At 37.4% G+C, this 12,844-nt stretch overlaps 1 protein-coding gene across 2 annotated transcripts in view; it reads left to right on the forward strand.

Annotated features, from left to right (window-relative positions):
• Positions 1-12,844, forward strand: part of DCC (DCC netrin 1 receptor) — a 1,071,808-nt gene that overhangs the window by 621,372 nt on the left and 437,592 nt on the right. The gene's annotated exons all lie outside the window — the stretch shown is intronic.

Here is a 12,844-nt window from a genome sequence, read left to right on the forward strand (position 1 = left end):
AGTGTTTCTTAAAATAAATAGTAACTACAGCAATAATGGAGATCCACAGACACTCTCAAAGGATAGACTAAACCTAGTTATTACTTGGAAAGTTATTACAAGTTTTTTAGAAAAATGCATCAAAAAGACTGCACTTTAAACACCACTACTATGCCCTGGCCGGTTTGGCTCAGCGGTTAGAGCGTCGGCCTGCGGTCCAGAGAGACCCGGGTTCGATTCCCGCTAAGGGCATGTACTTCGGTTGCAGTTTGTCCCCGGCCCTGGTTGGTCGTGTGGGTGGCAGCCACTCGATGTGTCCCTTCACGTCGATGTTTCTGTCTCTCTCTCCCTTCCTCTCTGTCCCTCCCACTCTATCTGTACAAAAAATGGAAAAATATCCTTGGGTGAGGATAAAAAAAATAAAAAATAAATAAATAAATAAACACCACTACTATGCATTGTGATAGGTGAAGAAATTTCCATTACATGCTGTCGATGAATTATTACAACCATTAGCATACTTCTTAGAAACAGGGACATTACTAAGTTTTACCTTTTTCACCAAAACACATGAAAATGTATGGGGAATAATTTTCCAAAACTTGTGGAATTAATTGAGTATGAGAATGCACAGAGTCAAATGTATCACTGTTTAATTTCAGTCCATGACTGAATAATGAACATGAATTAATTGGATTAAAACAGGATTGCTCGAGAGTGTCTATTTATTTCAATCAGCAAATTTACTTACATTTCCCCTTATCTTTTCCTTGTTCTCAAACTCCATTGAAACAGAAAATGTATGGAGAATACCGAGAGTTTGGGGGCCAAACTACTCCTTTGATGTAGTTGTGAATGAGCTCTTAATTCAGAACCTGTACAAATTTTAATTTAGTATTGAAAACTGTTCAATCAGAGAGATGAGACAAACATTTTTCAATAAAAATATTGATAAAGGTGCTACACCTCTACAGAACAAAATGGGACATACCTTTGAAAAAGCAGATCTGAGATTATCGTTAGAAAATTGCATTTGAAAATCTTTGCCTTTGCTTAGGCTGTAGCTTTGAAAGTTACATAATTTAATAATTATCAAACTTTTTAACAAACGTTGCAAACGTATTTGTTACCTGAATTTCCATCGTATTGTCCACTGGAAGTAATGGAAGTAAGATATGTTACCTCATATTTTTGAAAGTTATGACCTGCCAAAATGGGACAAAATATATAGCAAAAATTTAATTCTTCCATTGATTAATTGCATAATAGAAGTTAGGACATTTAGCCTATTGAGATCAGAGCAATACTTCAAGTGAAACTGTAGTAAAATCAGTTTTGCAACTGTCAACTTTTAGAAGAAATGAGCAAAGAATAACTAAGCTTGTTTTCAATAGATTTTTTCCATGCCTGTATTTACTATTTGGAGCTTATCAGCAACTACGAATTTGAGTCAAGTATTTATGGTAAACTTTTTTACTAAAGTATGTTTACTGGTTGGTAAGGATTTCTTCTACGAGAGACTGAAAAGTGGGAAGTCATCTTCAGCCAGAGGCATGTTTTATGGCAATATTCAGGAAAGTACTTTGAAAAATGGCTTACAGAAGTCCTTACTCAGGTTTCATGAAAGGCAATGAGGAATTTTCAGAGTGATGATATGCTGTATATTTTTTAAAGATGCTGGAAAGTTTACAAATGTTCACTTTACTATTATGGTTCTTAGAATACAAATATATTTTTACTTATATATAATTTTGTGCATCAACAACTTCCAATAAAAATTAAAATGAATAATTAGTCATTCTAAAGGAACACATCATTGAGACAGGGAGCCTTAACTCTTTATTTCATTCTTTATGAAAGTGGACCAGTGATTTCATCTCCAGTTATCTAATTGTTATTTTAACTAAATACAGTTTAGAAACAGATATATAAAAACTTAGGAGTTTATGAATTTCTTTAATATCTGTACTTAATACTAAATCTGTAGTTGGCTACAGCTAACACTCTTAATTACATTCATGATATTCAAGGCAATTTTACAGCAATGGTCCATAAATTTATAGGGGATTAATAAAAGCTGGGGTTATCAACCCCAGAAAAATGTACATATTCACACACATACAATTTTTGAAAATTAAATTTAATATAATACTTGTATATCTTCTAAAATCACTCATTGCTGGTAGATGTAACACTATTGACTCTTAGTAGTCAATTGTAGTACTTCTTTTTACACATACTTACTGCAGAATCCCCAAAGTTGTTGCTAGTGCAAACCTAGAGGACCTTTTCAGATTATACTGCCTCAGTTACCCCATGTCAGTTCCTGTATGGAAATATTTCAGTCTGTTTCCATGACCTGTTCTAATCTCTGTTTGGGGGATTTGGGTTGCAGCAAGCATTTATTCATGCAGAGGCACAATCTGTATTCCACTGATCTTGAATGTTAAATGTGACTTCCTGGTGTTAATGAAATTGCTTAGGAATATCCAAGGGATTGAACCCTGCCATTATGTTATCCTACCTAAGCACAATGATACAAACTCTTAACTAGACAACACTCTATAGAAATGAATACTGACATCACAGTGTTGGGTACACCACAGCATGAAGATTCCATTTGCATTGGCTTTGCCCAAACTCTGGATGCAAGGATTCACTAGTTGTTCCTCACCTAGGTTTAAGGGATAATAATTTACAAACCTCTTTGCCTCCACTCTCTTTCTTTCCAGGGTGTTTACATATTTTACTCTCTCTATAAGGAATACTTCTGCCTTACCAGCTATAATTTTATTTGACTTGCTTCAATTTATTCTTGATACTTCAATTTAAACATCTTTTCCTCTGGGACACTTTCCCTGAACATGTCCTTTTTCTACCATGGTGTGTAATTCATTTTGTTTCCTGAAATACAAAAGAATAGAGTAATATGATACCTTGAATATTGTATGTACTCAAACAACATTCATTGTGGAACATTAAATGAATGAATTAATGAATGAATGCAGGAAGGCTATAATTTTGTGTATATTGAAAATATACTTGTTTAATAAGCAAAGGATGCCCTTTATTTTTGATTTAGAGACGCTTAAGACAAAAACTGAAATAATTGCATTTGGACTTTTCTACATATAATATAGGTGCAAATCATCCTGTTTTATTTATTTATTTATTTTTAATTTTTAATTCATCCTCACCTGAGGACATTTTTGCACATATCTTTAGGTAGAGCGCGAGGGAGAGATTGGAGAAGAGAGAGAGAAACATCGATGTGAGAGAGACACATCGAGTGGTTGCCACCCACAGGACCCCAACCGGGTCGGGGACAAACTGCAACTGAGGTACGGGCCCTTAGCAGGAACCGAACCCAAGACTCTCTGGTCCACAGGTTGAGGCTCTAACCGCTGAGCCAAACCAGCCAGGGCAATCATTCTGTTTTATACCTAAATCATGATTGTCTATTATTTCATGCAATGTTTTTTCAAAATATTTTCTTTTTTTAAATTTCCATTTCTTCTTACTAATGTTTAAAAATAAGAGTTCAGAACCATGGAGAGCTCCATGTTGGTTTGAACTGAGAGCATTTGATGCCTGAATTTTAAAGGAGTGATGTATCAGTATTAAGCACTGCTTTTAGTACTGAATAGATCCTTTACTGGAGAGCACAATTCTTTCCCAAAAATCTCATCTTTAGAAATGAAATAAACGAGATTCAATATTCCAATACCTGACTCCAAAATTCGGGATCTTTTCTACAATTCATTGCCTTTTCATCATCAAGTTAAACCTACATTTTTATAACTGGTATGAAGTCTTAATTTCTGCCTTTTGCCTGTATGGTTGGCATTTAAAAGTCAATACTTCCTAATTTTGGAGAAGACACTGGAATTAGGCTTCTGACTTGAGAATAATTTCTGAGGTAGGAAATTTTCTAGTTTAGAAATTAAAGTGAGGCTGAAATCTCTGCCTTGAGCTACGCTCCCTGGGTCACAATATTAGAATGCTTTCAGTCAGCGGTTCTCAACCTGTGGGTTTTGACCCCTTTGGGGGTCGAACTACCCTTTCACAGGGGTCGCCTAAGACATAACAGTAGCAAAATCACAGTTATGAGGTAGCAACGAAAATAATTTTATGGTTGGAGGTCACCACAACATGAGGAACTGTATTAAAGGGTCACGGCATTAGGAAGGTTCAGAACCACTGATTTACATGGAGCCGAACTTCTAATTGAGGTCATCTTTTTGTTCTTGGCTTCTGTACACTTTTAATGGTTCCTCTCACCAGCCTCATCCTGGGCTCTGCCACCTCCCTTATCCATAAACCTTTTTCCTTCCTGTTCAGAAAACATCAAATCTATAAATAAAAATCCTAGGATATATTATCATATCTTTTACAATAATATATTACCGTTCTCTATTTATTTAGACCATGGGATGACAAACTGTGACCAACCATGCAGCCCACCATTCATTTTTAAAATAAAATGCTATTGGATTGCAGCTATGGCCATTTGTGTCCCTATTATTTACAGTTGTTTTTATGCTTCAATGGCCCACCAGAGACACGATGGCTTATGAAACCTAAAATATTTCCTACCTGGTTCTTTACAGAAGAGAGCCTTTACGGACTCTAGTTTATATATAGGGAATTATTAAGTGTGGTTTTCAATAACATATTAGAGTGCAGTTTCCTGTATACTAGGAATCACAAACTACATGGATGGTGGCCACATGCAGGTGAACTAAAGCTGAGTCAGACTTGCAAGAAGAAATAAGGAATGATGGAGACTGTGAGGATGTGGTAGACTCATGCATTGCTTAAGAAATACAACTCCTACCCAGCCCCAAGACAGTTTGCCTCACTGAGCCATGGACCAGGCATTGCAAACCTATTTTTTTTTTCAAGAGAAGCCAGAAATTTATAGTCTTATGTGAAAACTTTAAATTGAACAAAAACTGACTAAATATTTTAGGACAATTTGTGCCAAAAACAAAACAAAACTTGATTTTGGCATAGGTCCTCAGTTGTAATAGCAGCTTTAAAAAAAATCTGTTGGTTTTTTTTTCTAGAAAGCTAATATTGAACTGTATTGTAGCACAAATTGGTTATTAGACTGAGGAACCCCAGAGGAAGGGGGGTGGGGTGGGAAGACACAAACCAGAGAACTTATGTGCATAAGCAGTGGTTACAGACAATGATGTGGGGAAGGCGAGAGGGTCAGGAATGGGGAGGAGGAGGGACTACGGGGGAAAAAGGGGATTTTGTAATACTTTCAACAATAAAGATAAATTCAGAATTATATTTTATAATAGAATTTCCAGCACATTAAATACCATGTTCAAGTCTGTGAGGGTTTTCTTCAAAATTGAACCTGTACCAGAAAGCTACTTGGAATCAGTAATAATCACAGAAATAAAAAGGTCGCATACAATTTTTAATCAATGTGCTATGCTCCACGCTTCTTATTAGTTCTTAACCCTCAGTGTAAATGTTAATGCAATCTAATTAGCTTTGGGTGAACACCTGCCAATATCTATTGAGGCAAAGAGAAAACTGTAACCAATACCCGACTTGTGTCTTCTTGCATCTTTGTATTAAAATACTTTTCAGGACCACAGGAAGGGTGTGAAATCTGTACAGCAAGGTTCCGACACCCTTTGCTGGCAATCGCATAGAGGGCTGTTGTAGAAGAAAGAGGGGGATCTAGTGAACAAGAGAGAACTGAGCCCCTCGGTTCAGTTTGTCCTCACCTCTGGGCCAGTAGATTTAAAGGGAGGACCAGATTATGGAACCCTCAGAGAGAGTTCTGTGACCACCCGACCAGACATTGCTTTGGTGGAGAGGCATAACCAACCATCCATGGCTGAGAAGCGAGGGAACAGGGAGAAAACCCCTCCTGACCTTCCTTTCTTCTGCCTCCTGCTGCTTCCTCACATCGCTGCACCCACTAGAAGTCTGCGGGAAAGGCAGCCCATCGAGACCATCTGGAAGGTCAGCCTCCCGGGGCACAGAGGACCGTGGAGCTGAACACTGTCTCTGAAGAGGCAGAGGGAGTACTCAGTCCAGTCGCCTTCCTCTGCTTGTATGAAGTGTCCTAACTTTCAAAAATTGGAAGGTCTTCTAAAACCGAAAACACAGTAATATAGAACCTGAATTGGAAGGTTTTCGGTAAAGCAGTTGGAGTGAGTGAGCTGAGTGAGTACTTGTGCAGAGAGCATCGAGTGTGTCTGTCGATGACTATTATTATACCTCGTTCTCGTATGTGTCTGGCAAGCTGAGAAGTCAGTGAGGGTGACAGAGACGTTTGTAAACTGAAACACCACACAGCTTTCGTCCTCCGAGAGGAAGTAGTGAACAGTTGCTATCCCGAATACCTTGTATGTGTATGCTTTGAAGGAAGGCTTTTCATGCAGAACAGGACAAGGAGTTGTGTGGTTATATATTGGAGTATTTCCTGGCACTAACTATTTCGAAGTTCAGTTGATTGCTCTTATCATACCAGGATCTTGAAGGTGCTCCTGGAATCCAGGGAAATAAAGTTCTTCGCTGCTCATTCTAGTTGTAACCCAGCCTGACAAGGAAAATAAACTTGGATGACTTGAGAGATGTTGCACAGTTTGGGAAAAACCTTAATTAGTGTTAGGGAAATGTCAGCACCAGAATACTGGCTGCATTTGATTTAATCTGCACATTGTTCAAAGCCCTAACCTCACCTACATATAACCTCATAGAACATTATTCTTTGGGCTAAACTTTCTAAAATTGGTTTCGGTAATTAAGTTGTAATTAAAATGTTGGGAAAGCTATATTTTCAGTGTTTCCAGGTTATATTTGTGGGAGTAAATTCTGTGTTGTTCATATGTGCAAATAATAAATTTCAGTGTATATATTTATCTAAATGCTTTTTTATTTCAAAATATTTTTTTATTTATTGCAAAGTATGAATTTGAAAATCTTTTTAGGAAAATAAGTCATATATGAAAGAATTAGCATGACTATACACTTATAATAACAGGTCTTTTAAAAAGGGTAAATACTAACTTGGATGTTCTTGGAAGATGTGTTAAGAACTTGAGCCCTAGAGTCACACTCTCTGGGCTTGACTGCAGGCCTGCCCCTTATTCGTTCTCTGATCTTGTGTAAGTTGCTGTACCTCTGCCTCACGTTCCTTATCAGTGAAGTAAAGAGAATAATATAGTCCCTTTCCTGAGATTGTTGTAAAAGCTAAGAATTAATCATTACAAAGTATTTGGTGCTTGGAGCGGAGTGAGCACTAAATAAATACATTTTAACCACTTTTATATAATTAACTTCACACACACACACACACACACACACACACACACATCCAAAAATCCTAAACATTTTTGTAAAAACGAGAAACTTAATATGCAAATGTGTCAGTAGAATGAAGATTATTTTGCACCGTTGGTGGAGGTACTCCACTCTATCATGCAGCGATCTATACAAATCACTAGTGAGCTGACCTTTAATACAAGATTATTTCTAAACGAAAGACTCTTCTTAAAATTCTGCTAGGACACTCCAGGTCTCAGCAGTGTGTCATCACAGTTAAAAATCTGGACCTTGGAGTTGTTTGAAAAGTGATTTGTCATTTGTCAGCTGAGTGACTTTCAGCAACTTGTTTGTCCTTTCTGATATTTTTATTTTTAAAGTGGATGTGCAGCAATAGTAATGTAGAGTTCGTGAGGCATCAATGCAACATCTCCAGAGTGCGGCACACTGCCAGGCACTCCAGAAGCCTCACGTTTGTGTGAATTGTTTTGATATCTGCTATGTAATCGGCTCTCCAGGGTTCAACCCTTTCTCTCCTGACTGCTGATGCCCCAAATTCCACTTGGTCATCTAGTTAGTGGAATTATTTTACATCTGCTAACTTATAAATTCAGTCTAAGATGTGTATTTATATGTTATGAGTCAATTTTCATTGAGATGAATAGTTTGAGGGATTATTACACAGGTGTAATCAAATACTTCATAATTTCACAGGGGAGAAGGTGGAGAACTGGGCAAAAACATGTTTGAAATGGACAGGATAGACTCCCAGAAAAAATTCTAAGAGCAGAATTGATCATTTGTGCCTTGAACCTATTCTCAAATAAATAAATAAATAAATAAATGAAAGAGACTAATTTATTTTTATAGAATAGTTTAAAGGGTTTTGTTAAAGATGAGAATCAGTCAGCATACTTAGTAGGAAGAAAACTCCTGGGTATCAGGAGAAATGAGTCTGCCATACTCCCTGGGGACAATCTAGTGCAGGCTATTTCATGAAATTGACCATTGTTTGCCTCCTTTGTAATCTCTAAGGAACATTTCCATTCAAAAATTCCAAGGAATCATCCCATGAGGATAACCTATGAAGTTACTCTTAACACATTACATTTGCATAATTCTTAACAATTTTCATATCCTTTTCACATGCCTCAGCCAAGGGAAACTCCTATGAGCCAAAGAGCTCATCAAAGGAACGAAGAGGGAGGAGGGGCTGGAGAGTGTCGTGTGCTGAATCGCGGGGAATGGGAAACACATCTTTGACTCAGCAAAGGGGACCCAGTAGTTCCCGGCAGCTGAACCAAGGACTCTCCCATAATAAGTGGTCTCCACTGGGTTTCTAGTCCTTTGATCAACTTTTGAATAATGACACTGTAATTACCAATTCAGTTTAATTTTCCTAAGCCCTATCAACTATGTGTCAAATGTTAAATTTTTATCTGCAGTGTGTAAAGGGATTGTAGTTGTTTCTTAGTAGAGATAAACTTGCCATGTCTTTCATAGTGAGTAACACTAACAGTTTGCCGTAGTTTTTGATGTAAAAAATAAACCACTTTACACTCTGTACCTCCTTTTCTTTTATCTATCATAGAAGTAGGGGGGAATATCATTGTAGGTTTTCTCTTCTCTAAATGTATCTTATTTATATAAGTAATATATGAACACATTCGACTTGTATTTTAAAAATTAAAATATTGCAGAATAGGTTGAAACCTAAAAATGCCTATGAGCCATGAGTTTGGTCTTAGTGTGGTTAAAACTTCTTGAGAGATATAATCAAACAAATAATGTCCAGGGGCTTTGAAACTCTGAAGCCCCCACAACCTATGGTGCTATACATATATATGTTAAATTACTGTAAAATGTTGATGAAGATAGTGTTATTTAATTGTTTATTTTAATGTGAGTTCATATATACACCTGAGAAAACTGGAGGAAAAAACGAAGAGCTCAGTGACATCAATACAGCATTTTGTCATTTTATTTTTTAATATAAAAACATGTTTATTCTTCTTTCATATTTTCCTCATGTTTCCTCTAAGAGTACAGTCTTCTTAGCCATCATTTAAAAGCTGTGTTAGAAAGAAAGATACATTGTCAGCCTTTTATTTCTTCACTGGGGATCCATGCTCCTTTATATACTGCTACAATGTAACACTTGATTTCATCCTATTAATATCCCCTCTTACTTCAGAAACTGGCCTAAATTGGTAACTCACACCTGGGAAACCCTCATCCTATGCTACCCCAATTCACCCTTTCTTTAAAAACAAAATTTGCAGAAGTCTTACAAAGATTTGTAAGGGTTTCTTTCCAATCTCTGTTTATAATAATGTCCCATCCTTAAAATTTTTTTCTTATCTCTTCCAGTCACCAGAGCTTACCTAAAAGATTGTTTTCCAAACCCTTTATTACATTTTTTTTTTAATTCAACACAAACAGTGGTGTCCCGGGCATTCTTAAACTGATAGGGCGCTATTCGTCTTTCTCATGTATCTTCTTCTTGACCGTAGCAGCCTAGAGAACTGTACCATCCTCCAGGATGATTGGCAGACCGTCTACAGCAGTCAGTGCAGTGGGTGACGTGATCCTGAACCTTACCCGCAGAAAGAGAGACATCTGGTCCTGTTTTACAGGGACGCTGAAGTGACAGCTACCGTATGTAATGAGTGTGGGGAAGGCTGTCACAGCCCAGCAGTGAATAGGCCTCAGAGAACCCATATTGATGAAAATTATTGTAAAGGTCCATCTAGTCCAATCACAACAATACCATTAGCATCAACAAGCATTGATATAGTCCATTACAGTTTCTAAAGATCTCTAAATGCATTAAGTAATCTTATTCTCAGAACCACTCTGAAATTGGGCGTAATATATAAATGATTTCTAAATAGGGCAGCCGGGGTTCAGAGTGTCAGTGTGCTGCCTCACACAGCGGCCCATTGGGGGAGGGAACACATCAATTAGTACCAGATCACATTTTCTCTGTATGTTTTTCACATACATCCCAAGCATCTGATGCTGATTTTTCCAACAACTAGACCCTGAGACCTTGCTTGAATCTCTCTAATGATGGGGGGCTTCACTACCTCCTGGTTTTTCCCTGTCATTTTCTTTAAATGGCTTCAACTATTTTTTCCAATTATGATTGTGATTGTGATCAATATATATATTGATTTTTCTGAATCATCCTCTGTGTGTCAGACTGTCATCTTCTAAGTGATGTGAGGTCCCGCTGCCTGCACTTTGGTGGTGACTGTCAATCAGCACTGTCACTGGGAAAAGGCTCACCATTGTAAAGTACAGGGGTGTTTCCTTGTGAGGAACCAACCATCTCAGTTTTGGTTAATGTTTCACAGTATTGTATAGAATGAGACTCTTGTGATTAAAAAAAATTTTTTTCCTTTATTGATTTTTAGAGATGGAGGAAGGGAGAGGGAGAGAGAGAGATAGAAACATCTATGAGAGAGAACATCAATTGGCCGCCTCCTACATGCCCCCCACTGGGGTTTGGGCCTGCAACCTGGGCATGTGCCCTGACCGGGAATGGAACTGGTGACCTCTTGGTGCATGGGTCAACGCTCAACTACTGAGCCACACCGAGTGAGCTCCAGGCTGGTGATTTTCCTTTGCCCACTTTTAATGTGAATGCTTCTAATACTCCGTCATTAATATTTTTTGGCTATTCATTTAAGAAAGATTATTTTTTAAATTATGATGCATTTTTGTTGGTCTCCTCTTTGCTAGAAATTACGTAAAATAAAGTATTTTTGTGTATTCAGAAATGATCATGTACTTTTTTTTTTTAACATGAAATTATCCTTGTATTTTTGCTGGTACCTTTGATTAATTTTCATACATATTTTATTTTTATTTTCAATACCTTTCTTATTACCCAAATTATATTTTAATTTCAAGCTCATATTGTCTTTATTAAATACATTGAGAAGCGTGCCATCTATTTTTTTACTCTAGTCAAATTATTTAGTATAAAAAATGATCCATTACTTGAAAATTTGAAATAAATTATTTGTAGAGATGGTTGGGATAGGCAACATTTTGGGAGGTTAACTTTAATTTTTTCTCAGCTTCTTCAGGTTTTACACTTCTAAAGGTGGTTTTGTGATTCATATTTTTGTATGACTTTTTTAACCAGTTATCCAGCCCTGGCCGGTTTGGCTCAGCGGTTAGAGTGTTGGCCTGAGGACCAGAGAATCCCAGGTTCGGTTCCTACTAAGGGCATGTACTTCGGTTGCAGTTTGTCCCCGGCCCCAGTTGGGGTCGTGTGGGTGGCAGCCACTCGATGTGTCTCTCTCACATCGATGTTTCTCTCTCTTCCTCCCTCTCTCCCTCCCGCTCTATCTGAAGATAAATGCGAAAGTGTCCTCAGGTGAGGATAAAATAAATAAATAAAAATAAACCAGTTATCAAGAGATAGTTAAAGTTTGATTATTTCACTGTTAAAAAAGAAATGGATTAAGCATTTTGAAGCAAACATTTCCCTAGGTATTAAGGAGGGAAAAAAAATACTGTGACTTTCTATCCTACAACGTATTCCTTGGGAGACTGATCCTGCAAAACTCTTCACACCTAGTTAGCAAACTCTTGCAATGAATTGACATTTTTTTGTGTGTGTTTTCTGTCACTACACTGTCTATCACTGCAAAGCTTCCAATATTCTACCTCCACTTCAGATCATAGTGATGGAAGGGAAAATATTACTAGAGAAAAGGCTGATGAGTCTGTCTTCTAACAAGGAGAAAATGACAATGTGCTAAATCCTGAAGACTTTTTAATAGCCCCAAGCTAGGCAATGCATGTAGCCCGGATGAGGAAATAGTGTCAGACAGAAAGTGGACCTATGATTATAACACAGCACTTCTCTGACTGCTAAAACACCTTATTTCTCCTGCATTTGTAATGTTATGATTTAATTTTGACCTCATAACTCTGCCTGGTGGGTAGAGAGACCATCCACGTTTTACACACTGATACAAGTGGAGGTGAGAGAGAGTGGCAGCCACTGCATGGTGATGGACCCAGGCTTTTACTCCACTTTCCTGGAGGGAGAACTGCTGGTTAGAAACGGGAGGGCGACACTTGCGTCCGGTGGTTAAGTAACTAGGGAGTCATAATCGCGTCCTATACATGTTCTGAGTTGGAAAAAAAGATTTTGATTTCTGATTTTGTATGTAACTCACTGCCTTATCACATTTCTGATTAACTTTCCTCTCTATCATATAAATATATATTTTATCAACTTGTGAAATTGGATTGCAATGGTCTCATATTAAATCATTTCCAGAGCCTCCAAAACAGCCATCTGAAGTCACCCTCTGTTTTCTTCTGCAGTTATCATAGGGAAACAGGGGTGTAGCGTATACATTGTTTATTGAGCAAATAACAGAAAGTGAAAGTGACCTTTGGATACAGCGTTTTCCATCAAACAGAAGATGTATTATATGAGTTAGAAGAGGTCATTTGTACCAATTATCTAGTTGGTTAGTGGTAAATTAGTGGTTACAATTAGTTAAATATTATTATTACTATTTAGTTTAATGAACCAACA

The sequence above is a fragment of the Molossus molossus genome, unplaced genomic scaffold (assembly GCF_014108415.1).
Source record: "Molossus molossus isolate mMolMol1 unplaced genomic scaffold, mMolMol1.p scaffold_m16_p_6, whole genome shotgun sequence".
Taxonomy (NCBI): domain Eukaryota; kingdom Metazoa; phylum Chordata; class Mammalia; order Chiroptera; family Molossidae; genus Molossus; species Molossus molossus.